Source organism: Meleagris gallopavo, chromosome 28 (assembly GCF_905368555.1).
Source record: "Meleagris gallopavo chromosome 28, MGAL_WU_HG_1.1, whole genome shotgun sequence".
NCBI classification, from domain to species: domain Eukaryota; kingdom Metazoa; phylum Chordata; class Aves; order Galliformes; family Phasianidae; genus Meleagris; species Meleagris gallopavo.
Genome location: NC_139431.1, coordinates 2,848,196 through 2,864,244, shown reverse-complemented (window position 1 = coordinate 2,864,244; position 16,049 = coordinate 2,848,196). Strand labels below are relative to the sequence as shown.

The window sequence follows — 16,049 nt, the reverse complement described above, 5'->3', positions numbered from 1 at the left end:
GGTATAATAACATTAGTTTTTAATTGTTTATTTGGGTTGATTGGCTGCTTTTGTTTGTCTTTGCGTGTCTACACAACTTGGGATTTGTATGGCTTGTGTGAGAGGTGGATCTATTTACATAATCTAGAAGCTTTCATGTTATTAATATCTACGGTTGTTTCAGTTCAAAGGTCTTTAAAATGTGACATGTGAAAAGATAGAGCCCCATTGCACAAGTTAAGAGCTGCTACTGGGAGGATGGTTTTCCAAATGTAGCTCCTTCAAGATGATGGGCACTTCTATCAAAGCTTTGGGTGCTTATCTGCAGAACTCCTGCAGATCAGGAGCTGAGAATTATCGGTGTAATGAGATTAGGCATACATCTATGCTACGTGGTCTTAAGTTGCTTCAAATTCTGAAGATGAGATAGGGTCAGGCAGGAAGGGCCACTGGCAGCAGACGGGTGAGTGACTTGTGTTCCGATTAGTGCTGTCACATCCCTGTTGGGTGCGCTTCCGATTTCCTCTCTCCCTAGGAATTGGCTGGGAAGCTTAATCTCCAAAATTGGCAAGGAAAAAAAAATAATCCTAAGACTGCTTTTTTTTTTTTGCTGAGCTTTTCTATGACATCAGCTCCTGGCAAAGCCCAGGTGCTGCGGTTCCTGCTCATGTCCATCACTGCTGTGGATCTGAGCTACAGGATGTGGGCATTGCTCCCTGCCTGGCCATCACCTGAACTCAGAGCATCCATAAAGAAAAATAGGAAAGGCCTGAAACGTAACAGCCTCTGGGATATTTTGGTGACTGATCACAATGTAGAATTGCATAGAGATGGGTCGGTGAACGAATAGATGGTTACAAAGTAGAAGAAGTGATATCTCAAACTAGTTATAAATTAATGGCAACTTACAGATCTTTACTTCCTTCCATCTGAGGATTTCAAGCTGACATACTGACGTTTATTAATTAGAGTTCGTTTTATAGGAGAGCAAGCTGAGGGTGAGAATGGAGAAGTTGCTTTCGGTCCATCCAAAGCCAGACACAATGAAGGAGGCAGCGATGAAATTACGCACACGGGTTCTTGTCTCTCTGCTCAGGACGTGTGGCAATCCCCACAGTTACACATCAACTCCTGAAACCCTCTGTGGCAAACTGGGGCAGCGTTCTGCCAGGTGCCAAACCCCGGTATTGAAATGCAACAGAATGAAAGTGAAATATTAGCTTCTCTTCTCACAGCCAGCACCGCTGCCTTTGAAGAAAGTGAGCTGTATGAAAAATGGATGAAAAGGTTCCTCTGGAAATTGCAGCGTTTGCCAACAGCAGAGAATGAAATTTGGGAACAGATCGACAACAGTGTTCAAATACTTAAAGGGATTTACTAATTTGCTGTGTAAACCTAACAAAGCTTTTGTTGCCCCTTAATGAAGGCAAAACTGATTAGTCTTTACTATTGCAGCCCTTTGTCTTTTGCTTCAGGATGAGCCTGAGCACCAGAGCAGTGCCCATTTCCCCGTTTAACCCAGTGGTGGCTGTATGCTCCAGCAGCAGATGGGAACTCCTGGGTCCCTGGAGCCCAACCTGGGGGTGTTGGTGCTGTGGGTGCCCCCATGTAGGACACGGAGGGTCCTACAGTGCCTGCAAGGTTACGTGAGCAGATGGCTCAGGAATCTGTTGTGTCAAATGCTCTCGTGCATTCAAGCATTAGCATGTGCTTATTTCAGTGGCTGTGTTGTTTGGTGGTCTGGGAGCCCTGGCTGCAGAATGCTTTGGTTTTGTTTTGTTTTCCGTACTGTGCTGTAAATTGTGAGACGGGCTTCATTTCTGCAGATTTGTTTCACTGTAGTGTAGAGAAATGGGACAGAAGAGCAGGTGGATGGGAAAATAGGTTGCTTTTCTTACTAAAACCCCCAAACCATGCAGACATCACCCCAGGCACATTGTGGTCCCAGCACCTCACCCTGTGAGACAAATGGAACTCACAGGGATGGAGCCTTACTGCTGCTGTGAGCTTCAGCCAGGGGCTCAGAAAAATGATCTGTGCCCTTCAGAGAGGGATGCACGAGGGTCACCCACCTGGTGAGGTTTACAAGGGGATTCGGTTATCTTTCCTCCTCTGACCTTAACATCTGAAGCAACGGAAAATGCCTCTGTTTAACATCTGGGAATGGAACCACATTGGCCTTCCTCCTGCAGGGCCCTCGCTCTGCCCTTTTATTGTCTGAGATCTTGTTCAAACCCTGCCTGTCTGACATGCAATCAGCTTCTGGCGTCGGCAGGAGGAGAGCTGGCCGAACTCTGCTCTCACAGCACTGTGCTGCTGGTGCCCAGGCACTGCTCTGACTACATCTCCCATGGAGGCAGTGTGTCACGGTTCATTTCAATGGGGCTCTGCTGCACCCACGCTCCCATTGCACGCCTCTCACTGAGGCAGTAGGAAGTCTTGAGCTTAATTTTCTCAACCAAGAGCAAGCGAGGCGATGTGAAGCTGCTGTGGCGTGCCTGCACACTCCGGCAGCTCTGGGTGATGGTGGATGGGGTTGGAGCATTGCACCCAACTACTCTGCCTGCTTCCACGAGCTTACCGTGCTTCCTAGGCTACTTTCCATTTCCTATATTAGCATACAGAAGGAGAGAGATCGTGCTTAAATGAGTTTGTTTAGCTTTAATAACGTTTATGAATGTGTCTGAAAATCGCACCGCCGTGGCTCGGTGCTGTACTTCAGGCTCTGATTTAAATGCCTTCATGTGTTTGGGGGTTCAGAGCGGATCGTTAGCTGTGTGTGCACGTGGCTTACACCATTCCCATCCTAGGGAAAGCACACAGCACCGTGCTGGAGCAGCAGTGGGCTCTGCAGCATGCAGGCTGTGCGTGGGGTGAGGGGTTTGCCCAATCCTGCTGCAGGCATTCATATCTAAGAAGTGTAATCAATGAGCTGATTTCAATGCTGTAGGCATTCCCGATAGGATTCCCCTGTTAGTCAATTAGTAGGAGTGAATTTCATATTACTTAACATCTAAATGCCCGCATCTTCTCCTATATTTGCTGGGATTATTGCTTAAAGGTGGCTTAGCTGTTAAGCCACTGCTGTGAAAGCTCCATTAAGTTCTTTGCTTGTCGTACACGTGAGCTGGAAAGGTTTCAGTTCCACAAGTCGAATAAAGAAACCTGACACCCATTCTTCAGGCAATTAGACTTTGTAAAGTAAACTATCTGTATTTCATTAAGGAAATGGATCCTTCAGCTCTGGGAATACCATCTATGAATATTTCCTTGTAATGGAAAAGTGAGCATGTTGACAGGATGAATTATTAGACATATTTACAAACAGCTGTTAAAAAGCCTATGTGCTGGTCCCAGCTGTATTTTTTCCCTTTTTTTAATACGGGTTTATTGCAGTTGCACTCTGAAAAGCGCCTGATTGGTTTTTAGCAGGGGAGGTGAGTGTGATTAATTTATTCATACTACATGAGGCTGCAGCCACAACTGCCAGAGCAGTCGGTCTGTCTGCAACTCATTCATGGCTGGGATTAACCCAAGGGCAGACAACGAGTGCACGGGCTGTGTGTTGTTTAATTACATCCATTGTGTGCCTCTGATACTGAAATCAATAAACGAGCCCTTCACCAATTATGCCAGCTTGTTCCACAACTGTTCACGTGGGTGTGAAAGGAGATCTGAGGTCAGAGAATATTCCAGTTGGAAGGGACCCATAAGGATCAGTGAGTCCAAGTCGTTGGTTCAAGACACTGGGGAGAGGGTTTGATGCTGCTGATGCTGTGGCTGTGGTGTGCTTTGCTGCCTGGTGCTATGCAGGGACAGATAAGGAAGGATTAAGGCCAAGATAGTGCCACTTGAGGCTTTGTGAATGCCACTTCTGAATTGTCAGCTTGGGATTTATAGGATATCTGAATGCTGTGGCATTCGATCACAAGTGCAGAATATGTGATGAGATTATTGCCAAGGTGCTCAGATCTCTCTCCCGCTGTCACTTCCCATCTCGGTTGCTGCAATGCCCTTGGAGCCCCTGGGACTGCACCCAGAGCTCGGTGGGACCGTGTCTGTGTGACCCTACAGCACCTGTATGAGACCCTACAGCTGACCCAATGCTGTGCACTCTGCACTTACATCTCACCCCGCGTCCCCGCCAGCCTCTAGCGGGAATTCTTCTATTTTTCTTTTTCCTCTCTCTTTGACCAGACGCCATGTGGAAAGTTCCTTGCGTTGTTTCCATCTGACTGCAGCAGCATCTGCTGCCGACACAATTGTGACGAGAGCTGGGAGTGAAGCGGGCGCTGCCTGCGGGTGGCATCAGGCATTGGGTGCTCCAGCACACCTCTGTGACCAGGGCTGGGCAGCATCTGCCCAATGGCAGCATCTGTGCTTATGCACCAGTGCACGCCTCGTGCTGGGGACCCGTGGCTGTGTTGGTGGCACGCTGCTCCCGGGGTATGAAGGTCGAAGCCTCTCCTGGCATTTCTCCTCCTGTCTGCTTCCAAGGAAGAGGTGGTGGAGCTGGAAAGTGCTGAGAGCCACGTCGAGCAGGTCCTGTGCTTTAATGACTCCATGCTGAGGTCTGTTGTCACATTGTCTGATTTCTGGTCTCCAGCTTCCCCCCTCTGGCTTTGGCAGTTACCCATTTGCTTTTTGGGGAGAGAATGGTTCCTGGTTAGCGGTGAATGACAGCATGAGACAACGTGTGCTTTCTGTGTACTTCTATCCTGAGCTTTTACCCATTTGTTTAAGCCAGCTCTGTTTTCATTGTCACGATTCCCTCTGATTTTTGGCTCTCTTTAAGATAAGCTTAAATTAAAAAAAAAAAAAAAATGTTTTGAATATTAATTAAAGAAATGAAAGTGTATGCTTCTAAAGAGGTTGGGTTTGTCATAGCATCCTTATGTAGAATCACAGAGCAGCTTAGGTGGGAAAGGATCTTAAAGGTGATCAAGCTCCAGCTCCCCTACTCTGGGCAGGGTTGTCAACCACTAGCTGCATTTATATATATATATATATATATATAAAACACACAAAGCACATCTGGTTTCAAAGAATGTCTGACAGAAGGACACAGTCTCTCCTGGGTTCTTAGGCTGATGAGAGCTATTTGTAAGGAAAATTGACTTGAGAAATGGTTGAGAGCAAGTGGCTCTTTCTACTTCTGTGCCAAGTGATGGATTTGGTTCATAGATTCATCGGATCTCTGCTTCCAATAATGTGATTTTGCTTATCTGTTTTGTATGTGATCAATGTGATAAATATGACAGCAGCACAGAAGTGCCAACCAGATTATCTCTGGCTGTACGGAGTGGTGGGGATGTGCTCCAGCCTCACCATGTGCCTCGTGAAGCAGAAAAGCAATTCAGTCAGACTGAGGGCTACAGATGAGGCTGTGTGTTCTCTGCAGTAAATGCAAATGATTTGAATTCATTTCACTGGTAAGAAGGGAAGAGGAGAGAAAAAAAAAAAAAAAAAGCTAAAGATGTTGCAGATCAAGGAATTCAACTTTAAACAGAGGGAAAATTAAGATGAAAGAAAACATGGCAGTGAAGAGCGGGGGAAAATAGATTTCACTAAAATCATCTGGTAATGAATAGACCACGATCTGTTTCTGAAGTACTTCTGTGTGTGTTTTCCCTTTTTTTTTTTCTTTTTTTTTTTTTTTAGCATGTACAATGGCATTATGGCCTAACTGCAATCAGTCTGCTGCGAACAGCTTGTATGTATTTGGATGCTCAGTGGCCCATGAGAGCAAATCGTCCTCCCTTATCGTCAAAGACTTTCTTTCCCAGTCCCTTTATTAGGTAACAAACGGTTCCTATTTGTTTTGCTCTCCAGGGTTGAGCACACTCAGTTTTTCCAGCTCTGTATTTTTGTTCAGATTTGTTAACGAATTACATCTCTGTGTTGTTTGCAAGGGGCAGAGGTGCAGCCTCTTCTCTTTTCCACTAAGAAATAGTTTGCCTTCTGTTTTCCACTAAGAAATACCGTAGAAATACCCTGTGATGAAATACAGCCTGGAGCTTATCAATACAACACACAGACCCAACTGGGATCCTCCTATGAAGCACTCAGTGCACGATGTCGGGGTAATTTTCCTGCAGTCTCTTTAGCAGGAAGTAAATTTTCTCTTGTTCATGGCAAATGCCATAAATACTCAATGAGCGCCCAGCATCTCGCACACCTGGGTCCAAGGCCACGAAAGAGAAAGGATAAAATCTTCTGAAAGTGAGATGTTTGGTTACAGAGTTGAGCTGGGCTGCTTTTGGGCTCAGTGCTGGTTTGGGTGCTCAGTGGGTGCCAGGTTTGACCCCCACAGCACAGAGAAATGGCATCTCCCCCTCGTGCTTGTGTGGATTTCCCCTTCTGCTCTTTCCCTGGGTTAAATCTGACCGAGCAACATCAGAAATCACAGAACAGAATAAATAAAACTGCCTTCGTAATGAGAAGCAGCCTTTCCCTTTGTCTGGGCTGGGTATGTTTAACTGCTCCCATTCCGCTGCCAGTGCGCATTTGCCAAGGAAAACTTTCTCATTTAAACCTTCCACTTATCCAAATAAAGAGAGAGGAGCTGGAAGGGGGTCTTGGCACAGCCGTGAGAGACTGGAGCTGGGAGAAGTGAAGCACTCAGCCTCTTTTTCCTCATCCAGACCCTTCCCATCTCAGAGAAACAGTGAGCAGCCGTGCTTGCACGGATGCAGAGTGCAGGGTCGGGGGTTGCAGAGGACATGGGGATGTTCCAGGTGATGGTCACAGGGTGGGCTGATGGCAGGGTGTCTTCCCAGGGCTTGGCTGTGAAAAATGCATGGAAGGGAGCACGGACCAGGAGGGAGAAATTATTCACATGGGCCTAAAGTTGACTTCTAAGAGGCCTTTTCTTTTTTTCTTTTCTCAATTTCATCTTTTTTCCTTGATCTTTTGAGAGAAAAAGATTGGTCCGTGGACAGATCTGCAGAGATGGTTTTTTTTTCAGCATTGCTGTTGCTTTAATCCGTGGTCTCTTCAGATGGGGAATATCTAATTGCTGCAGTGCTGGAATGAAATGTTTAAATGGACTGAGCAGCAGCATCAATCCCCTGGTATTCCTGGGCCCATTGCTGGGCACTGAGGCACAGAAGGGAGCCAGAGCAGGTCCTTCTCTATCCATGCATCCCTGGATACACTTACAGACGTGACCCAATGCATTAATTAAACCCCAGCCCTCTGCAATAACTGTGCATACACAAAATAAGTCCCTCTCTGTGATGCCCTGGGGGAGGCTCTGGTGCATTGGGGATGGGGACCAGAGCTGTAGTAGGGGGCCAAGCATCACTCTGGGTGCACAGAGCTGTGGGCTCTGTGGGGAAGAAAGGAGGTTTTGGAGAAGCTGATGAGGTGGGGGGTATCCTGCTAAACAACAAGGGGAATTAAAGGCTGGTGCAATTGAAGTCCTTTTTTTCTCTATTTCCCTGTATTTTTTCCACCTTTGAGAGTCTGTGTTCTTAGTGAACGCATCAAGACTGGTAACAAAAACATTTCAAATGAGCCTGTACCTGCTCTGCTTTTCTCTGACTTTGCCTGAATGCTGTGAGGAAAGAGGAGTTTCTTTCAAATTCTGTCTGCTGTTGACTATGAGCAACTCCCTCCCTCCTTTTCCTGAAAAAAAGACCTCCTAAAAAATACTGAAAAGAGCGTGAAACGATAAGCAGACGTCGGGCTCTGCGTTCCTCCATCACTTACAAAATGCTTTGCAGAACTCACAGCTGAAGATTAACAATCACAGAGCCACAAATCAAAGGGCTTCCAGCTCCATCCCCCTCCCACCCATTACCCAGTGAAGAAATCTCAATCTGCTCAGACAGGAGGGAAAAAATCAGATGAAATTAGGGTTTTAAATAATTTAGTTTTCTGTTGTTAGTAATAAACACTGCCTACAGGAAAAATTAAAAAGAACGTTGTAGAGTAAAAGGCAGAGCTACAGCATGTTTGACAATATGCTTCATATTTTATGTTCATTAGGACAGGAAGCCTGAAATACTCATTTCTTTATGATGAAGTAACTAAAGATTTCCAATGAACAAGCTACAGCGAGTGCACAGAACAGATTTATTGCTGAAGCAGCTCGTTAATCACTGTGCCCACCTTCAACATGCATAACCCAGCACTGGGGAATGGGGAACCCTGCAAACTTAAGCAGGATACTGGGATGGGGCTCTTTAGACTGGAGATTTTGCAGAGCACCCAACCCAACAGCCCAGTCCGACAACTCAGCCCACTGGCCCAAGTCAACAACCCAGCCCTACAACCCAACCCAACAACCTAGCCCTATAATGCAGACCTACAACCCAACCCAACAACCCAACCCTACAACTCAACCCAAGAACCCAGCCCTACAGCCCAACCCAACAACTCAGCCCAACAACCCAGCCCTACAACCTAACCCAACAACTTAGCCCTACAATGCAGATCTACAACCCAACCCAACAACCCAACCCAACAACCCAAGAACACAGCCCAACCCAATAGCCCACCCCTACAATGCAGACCTACAACCCAACCCAACAACCCAACCCAATAACCCATCCCTACAGCCCAACCCAACAACCCAACCCAACAACCCAGCCCTACAACCCAATCCAACAACCCAGCCCTACAACTCAACCCAAGAACCCATCCCTACAGCCCAACCCAACAACCCAGCCCTACAACCCAACTCTCCAACCCAACCCAACAACCCAGCCCTACAACTCAACCCAAGAACCCATCCCTACAGCCCAACCCAACAACCCAGCCCTACAACCCAACTCTCCAACCCAACCCAACAACCCAGCCCTACAACTTAACCCAACAACCCAGCCCTACAGCCCAACCCAACCCATTCCCATACAAACTTAGGACACCCACCACTGAAATCGACCACTTGTGTCACAGTGCTATTTTGGAGGGTTTCTGTTAATCTCACAGCCATTGGTGCTCAGGATGAGGAAAGCCCTCTGCACTGGGGATGCTGAGCAGCCACAGGGAGCAACGCTGTGTGTGTAGGGGGCTCAGCACTGTGCAGTCTTTTCCCTGCAGCCTCTGCTGTTAGCAGAACAAACATAGGCTGGAAATCTTCAATGGCTGCCCCGAGCACAGCGGGCTTGTTTGCAACTGTTATTAGTAAATAATTAATAATGTAGACAAACCAATGACAGCAAAATCAACTCTGTCTTGCTGTGCCTGCTGTAGCCAATGAATGTGAGCGAGCTGAACACAGATCAGAATTTTTCTGCTTCCCAAGGAGTGTCACAGAGAGCTGGCAGCCTTTTAGCTGCCCCTTCTTGGGAGCAGTTTGGTGCATTTTGGGGTGCAGGGACTACTGGCAGCACGATGGGAGGGAGCAGCTCTACGTGGGGTGTAGACCTTGAGTGGTCATCCCACAGAGCTACCTCCTGGTGATGGGCAGAACGACCACTTTCTGTGCTTGTCTGTTTTTCAAGGAGCAAAGCAAAGCGGTGTTTTTGCAGGGTTATTTTATGCTCTCCGCTCTATGATCAGCTTTATTTATTTATTTATTTTTTTCCAGCTGAGGCAATTCTTGGCGGTGGGAAGCCAACTAAAAATGGCACATTGTCCGCACCTTGAGTTTCTGACACAACCTCAGCACAGATGTTGTCAGCGATTGTGTTTTTGACAGTAACAAGACACTCTGTAACTCAGGTGCTGGGACTTTCTGTTCTGCTGCCTCTGGACTTAATGAAAACAGGGTTTGTTTGAGAAAGAGAAAACCTTTCGGAGTTAATTTCATCTCAGTTCAAACCAGGGGATTCGGAGACAAGAACTGCAATAAGTGCAGCTCACATTTATGAGGAAATCTGAGGAAGGGTGAGGAGAGGATTTCCTTTTTCTAAGGACAGGAAGAGAAAAATCCTTTCCATTTCACACCAAGAGATTATGAACAGTAGAGGAAAAAATTACTTAACAAGTTTTTTCTAAAAGGAAGAATAGCATAAAGTGCTGGTTAAATTCCCATTGATCTTTCACTCAGCTTCCCATATGCATGTGGGTTTGACTATTTGAGATTTCCCTTCGCTGTCATAGGTAATAACTGAGTGGAAACAATCATTTCTAAATAACTGCCTATGATTCTTCTATTGTAGTGATTAGTGCTGAATAATTATTAGCTCTGCTGAAAATTGCATTGATAGCTATGGCACGAGTAATGAGGAGCTGTCAGCTGGCAGCTGTGCATCAACTGGTGGTGAGCAGAGCCCTGCACCTATGGCTGGGACCCGTAGGTTGGGCTCATCTTTGTGCCTATAGATGGGACATATAGATGGTGCTCATCCCTGTGCCTGTGGCTGGAGCCCGTAGATGATGCTCATTCGTGCACCTATAGCTGGGATCTATAGATGGTGCTTATCCCTGTGCTTGTAGCTGAGACTATAGATGATGCTCATCCCTGCGCCTGTAGCTGGAGTCTATTGATGGTGCTTATCCCTGTGTTTGTAGCTGGGATCTATAGATTGTGCTCATCCCTCTGCCTGTAGCTGGAGCTTTTAGCTGATGCTCAACCATGCACCTGTAGCTGGGACCTATAAATGATGCTCATCCCTGCACTTATAGCTGGAGCCTATCGATGGTGTTCATCTCTGTGCTTGTAGCTGGGACCTGTAGATGGTGCTTATGCCTCCCCCTATACCTGGGACCTACAGATGATGCTCATCCCTGCACCTATAGCTGGACCCTGAAGATGATGCTGATCCTTGTGCCTGTAGCTGGAGCTTATCAATGGTGTTCATCTCTGTGCTTGTAGCTGGGACCTGTAGATGCTGCTCATCCCTGCGCTTGTAACTGGGACCTACAGATGGTGCTCATCCCTGCACCTATAGCTGGACCCTAAAGATGATGCTGATCCTTGTGCCTGTAGCTGGAGCTTATCAATGGTGTTCATCTCTGTGCTTGTAGCTGGAACCTGTAGATGCTGCTCATCCCTGCGCTTGTAACTGGGACCTATAGATGCTGCTCATCCCTGCACCTATAGCTGGAGCCTACAGATGGTGCTCATCCCTGCTCCTATAGCTGGGCCCTAAAGATGATGCTGATCCCTGTACCTGTAGCTGGAGCCTACAGATGGAGCTCTTCGCCGCACACAGCAGCAGCGGCTGCTCTTGAGCAGCTCGGGTTGTACTCAATGTCCTAAAGGGACACAGAGGGAACATAAAAAAGAGATTTTCCTGCTTTGGAAATGAGGGAAAGGCAGAACTTGTTGTATTGCCCTTGGAATGGCTAATACAGAGTGAATACCGACGTCGGGTCCTGCTGCATCTGCAGGCACACAGAGGAGCACCAGAGGGAAAGCACAGAGTCACGTTAGAGAACACAGGAAGCTGAGGGTTGGGAGGATGGCTGCTCACAGCTCAGACAGATTCATGACCCCTGAGCTCTGAAGCAAAGGAGTTTATCAAAGGGGAGGACAGAGAGCGATGGTAAATACGCAGGCGAGAGGCAGAGGCTGATCCTTCACTGAAGCTCTCAGGCTGCTTTGTCATTGGGGCACAGATCCCATCCTGCAGTGCTCGCCTCCGTGTGACAGAGGCAGGTCCTTCTCTCTGCTATGGATCCAGACTTGGATTCCAGTACTTGGCCCCCGTTGCACTTTTCAGAAAAATGTGAATCCAGCCGTCAACAGAAAAGTTTTGCAGTCGTTGTTTCAGGCAAAAATGCTTGCTAGCACAGAGCAGTCGTTAAGCAAGCAGCACTTCTGTCACCTGAGCAGAATGAGGTGGATCTCCACCTGCTTTGCTGCTTTGTTGGCTCCTCACATGCTCCCCTTTGCTCACACCCCACATGTGAGCTGCTCTGCAAGTCCAGGGCTGCTCCCCAGCCTGTAATTAGGGCTGACTCTCCAATATATGAAAATAATTGACTATCAATGAATAAGAAACAGAAGACAGGACACAGACAGTCCTGCAAGGAGGAGAGAAAAGGTTGTTGAGAGGCTCTGACCTCCTTGTGCAGCTCTCTGCAACAGGAGGGACTGCATTGGTGGGATGTGCACTTAACCAGGGGTGGTATTTGGAATAGGATTTAGTGCCCATTTGTTGTGAATGCACGGCATAGTGAATGTATTAGGGAGAGAACAGTGAAAGAGAAAAGCTTGCTAAGGAACCAGTGCTGCCATCCACTGAGTGTCTCCTGCTCCCTCTCCTGAGCTAAACAGCTTCAACTTAGCATCTCTCCAAGGTGTCAGAATGCTCTGCTCCAGAGCCTCAACGATGTCATGGGGACCCTCTTCCAAGAGATGAGGCCGAGCTCCTGACTGTGCCACACAGGGTAGTGTTCCCATGTTCCAATGAGAGTTCCACGGGCACTATTAGAAAGGAAAATCTTTTTTGTAGGATGGTAAATGTTGCAACTTGCTTGGAGCCAGACCGGCTTCCTAACGTGCACTGCATTGCAGCATTGTCCCGAGCACCGGGGGGTGAACATGGGGGACCTGCCTGGCCCCAGGGCGAGCTGCTGCCTCTGGGTTCCATACAGCTCCCAGGTGCCAGGCGGCCCCAGCATTGGGGCACAGGGAGGGATCCCACCTGAGCTGTGGTGCCCATAGGATTCCTGCTGTCAGCTGGACGCAGCTGTGCTTGGGCTCTGCCCACCTCCGGCAGCACAGAGAGGTGATGGCAGTGGCTTCAGGGAATCAGCACAGCACATATAGCAGAGACTGCTGGAGCTGATGCGGCCTCGAGGGAAAACTGAGTTGCCAACGTGAGCCCGTTCTGCAGATGGGGAAAGTGAGGAACGGAGCTCGGCGTCCTTCACCCTGCCGATCTGGGTGCAGAGCGTGTCCCGAGTTCGGGCTTGGGAACAGAGACCAGGAGCCTCCGCTCTCCTCCTCCCGGAGCCGATGGGAGGCTGAGACCCAGGAGACGTGGGGCAGGGGAGGCAGCCCTTAATTCCACCTCCCCCACCCGGGCGTGCTGATGCTCGGGGAGCCGCATCCTCCCGAGGGGCGGGCAACCCTTAGGGCTTCTCGTCGGCGCAGCACCGCTCCCCGAGCACCTCCCAGGCTCAGGTGCACCCACGGGGCTGCTCGTTTCCATTCCCGGGGCCGCGCCGCGCAGCGCAGAGGCGGACGAAGGGTTAAGAGCGGGGAACGGGGGCGGCGCGGGGGGGCGGCGGCGGCGGCGGGCGGAGGGGGGGAGCGGAGCGGAACGGATCGGATCGGAACGGAACGCAGCGCGGTGCTCGGCGGCGGCGGAGGGAGCGCGGGGCTCGGCAGCGGGCGGATGCCGGGGAGGAGGGCGGAGGGCAGCCGGCCCCCCCCGCCCCCCCCGCCGCCGCTGTCGGGCAGAGCTGAGCCGCGAAGCTGAGCTGCGGGAGACGGAGGAGCGGCGGGCGATCGGCTGCGGGTTTTCAGGCTGGCGGGGGCTGCGTGGATTACCCCGCCGTGAGCCGGGGAGACCCGAGGAGGAGGCGGGCGGCGGCGACGGAGCGGTGCGGTGAGTGAGGGGTCGGGCTGGCGGAGCCGCGGCTGTCCCCGGGGTGCGGGGCTCCACGGAGCATCACCGGCTTGGGGCTGGGATTCGGCCCCGGGTGACCGCAGCCCTTTCCCCGGCCCCGCGGCCGCGCAGCGCGGGTGGCACCGAGGCGGCGGCCCTCCGGGAGCTGCCGGCGGCTGGCGATGCGCTGCGAGCGGCGTCGCGGGGTGCTCCCATCGGCGGCTGAGGAAGGGATGGAGAAATCCCTCGAGCTGCCTGATTCCTGGTCACCTTCCCATCCTTCCTTCCCGTTCTGTTGGGTTTGTGTGTAAGCGCCGTACAGACGGATGGTTCCTCCGGAATTTTGTTGTCGTTTGTTACCGCTCGGTCGTGGGTTGGAGCTCTCGGTGCATCGGAACCAACTGCTGTCCATGAAAGTTCCCGTCGGCATGGATGGGTTCCTCAAAGCATCCCCCGAATCTCAGGGGAAAAAAAGATAATAACCAGACCCTTCTAAAACTTCCCTAAATCCCTGCGAGACCTTCATTGAGAGGCACTGGGGGATGGCAGGGGATGCATTCCTGCTTCTTTTGGGAAATCTCAGCCCTAAGTGATACCCAAAGCCCCACAGCCCCCCATATCACTGTGCCCCTGACCCCCCCGTCATCCCATGCCCGGGCCTTGTGGCTTTATTTCCATTCAAGCCAATGCTTCTCGTTCCTGGAGGTGAAGTGAATGATACTCAATTAATCCATGTTCTGAGGGGTATCAGAAAGTCAATAGGTTAATATAAAGTGAGGTGAATAGTAAGTGGCGGAGGGGAGAAATAAACCTCAGCCCTGTCCGTCTGTGACCTGCAGTTCAAGGGACGGGCTGGGAGGTGAGAGAATGAAGTTCACAGAGTGCCTCGATGCACTGAGTGATGCTGGCAGGGTTTCCTCACCGTGTGCTGAGCACTCAGTGCTGCTGTGGTGGTTTGGAGCCATCCAACAGATCCCAGTTGGCTGCGGGGAGCTGCGCTGGGCTGCCCTTGGCTGGGTGGCTTCACTGATAACGATGCCTCTGGAAGTTAAATCAGATGACCTACTTAGAGCAGAGATGGATCCCTCAGAAGAAATCTGTGCCATCCTCGGAACAGATGTTTGGCTTTTTTTTTTTCTTTCTTTCTTTTTTTTCCCCTTTAACACCGAGGTGTTAGATCCTTTAAAAAGTGATTTTTTTGCTTTATTGCTGTCCTTTTGGCCATTTGTTGTCGCTTTGAGGATTCTCAAAGCATAAATGTGATATTGGGGCAGTTCAGGGAAACAGATAAAACGGCTTTAAATTGGGAAAGTTGGTGCAGGCGATGAGTAATGCTCACATATACCTGTTGGGAAATGGCTCATAGAGAGAACCTGCCATCCTCGGCTCATCTAACCATCTCCACTGCAAGAAGATAAAGTAACACCATTTACTTTTCATTGTCTTGATAGCGTTATTTGATGTAATTAATTGTGGGATTGGCTTGTAACAAGTTTCTGCAGTAGGAGCAGGTAACAGATGCTGCATCATATCTGCACACAACCCACCACTATGATAAAAACAGCTTTTCCTGGTGCTCTTATCACTCTGTCTCGCTCTTCGCATTAACCCTGAGGTTTCCTCTGCCTCTCTTAACTTCGGTGAGATGCAGGAGGGAAAACAGATCCAGGCTGGATGGGGGAGCTTGAGAGAGAGGTGACTGCTGCTGCCCTGTGCTCTTTAACTCTCTGCAGCAAATTACATTAGTATGTGACAAATTGGCTTGCGAAGCAGCTAAATGGCAATGACATTTGGAGTAGTTTGCAGTGCAGACCCTGTGGTGTCTCGGGGAAGCATGGGATGTGTGATATCTTCTCCAGTTAACCACGGCTCCGAGGCTTTACTTCAGGAACTCCTGTTGCAGCCAAATGTGGGAGGTTGGAGCGTCTCTTGGGATAATTGCCCAAAAGCGATGTGGCAAACGTGGGTGCGGGCTGTCTCATGCAGTAGGCAGCTTGTGTGAGGAGCTGAGCTGGGAAAAGCAAAAGCCTGACACCCAGAAACTGCAGGGCTACGGGGGAGAGGGCTGCAGGAGGAGAGCTGCTCCCATTCGGTGATGCTTTCCTGCAGGGCTGTCTGTGCCTCCGGAGCACCTGAGTTTGGGGGAGGCTGTGAGCAGCTCTGGAGGAGCGGGCTGAGCTGTTCTGTATAACAGCACCCCACTGCTGCCCCACACCTCCACGCTGCTTGATGCTGGCAGGGAGCAAGCCATCCCAATGGGCCCTTCTGCAGCTCGAACAAAAAATATGTGAGGCTCTCCCTGCCAGCAGCTGGGGCTGTCACAGCTGACAGAAGTGTCTCTGCTGGGATCTGGGGGTGTGAGCTGCCCAAACCTGTGGCAATGTGCTCCTGAGCCCTTGCCCATCTCCAGGCACTGCTGATTATTCAGCTAATCTTTATTTCATGCGCCTGTTACAAGAAACACATACGGGGGAGAAAGTGGAAGGCGGTGACACATTTAAAATACACAAGAAAAGCGCTGGCAGGAAAATAATCGTTCTTATTCCAGGGGGATGAAATATCGATGGGCCAAAGTTGTGGCAGGATTCTCAACCCCACAACTCTTTTCTCCCTGTG

At 49.7% G+C, this 16,049-nt stretch overlaps 1 protein-coding gene across 4 annotated transcripts in view; it reads left to right on the top strand.

The window, feature by feature from the left end:
- PLXNA2 (plexin A2) overlaps window positions 1-16,049 on the top strand; it is a 178,508-nt gene that overhangs the window by 61,219 nt on the left and 101,240 nt on the right. Inside the window, exon 1 of one of the 4 annotated variants that reach the window (XM_085210208.1) lies at window positions 12,895-13,006. The exons of 1 other annotated variant lie outside the window; for it this stretch is intronic. The gene's annotated coding sequence lies outside the window, so the exon portion shown is untranslated. Of the gene's footprint in view, window positions 1-12,894; window positions 13,074-13,134; window positions 13,434-16,049 lie in introns of those variants that run through there. 2 more of the 4 variants (XM_085210205.1, XM_085210207.1) reach the window with 2 other exon arrangements.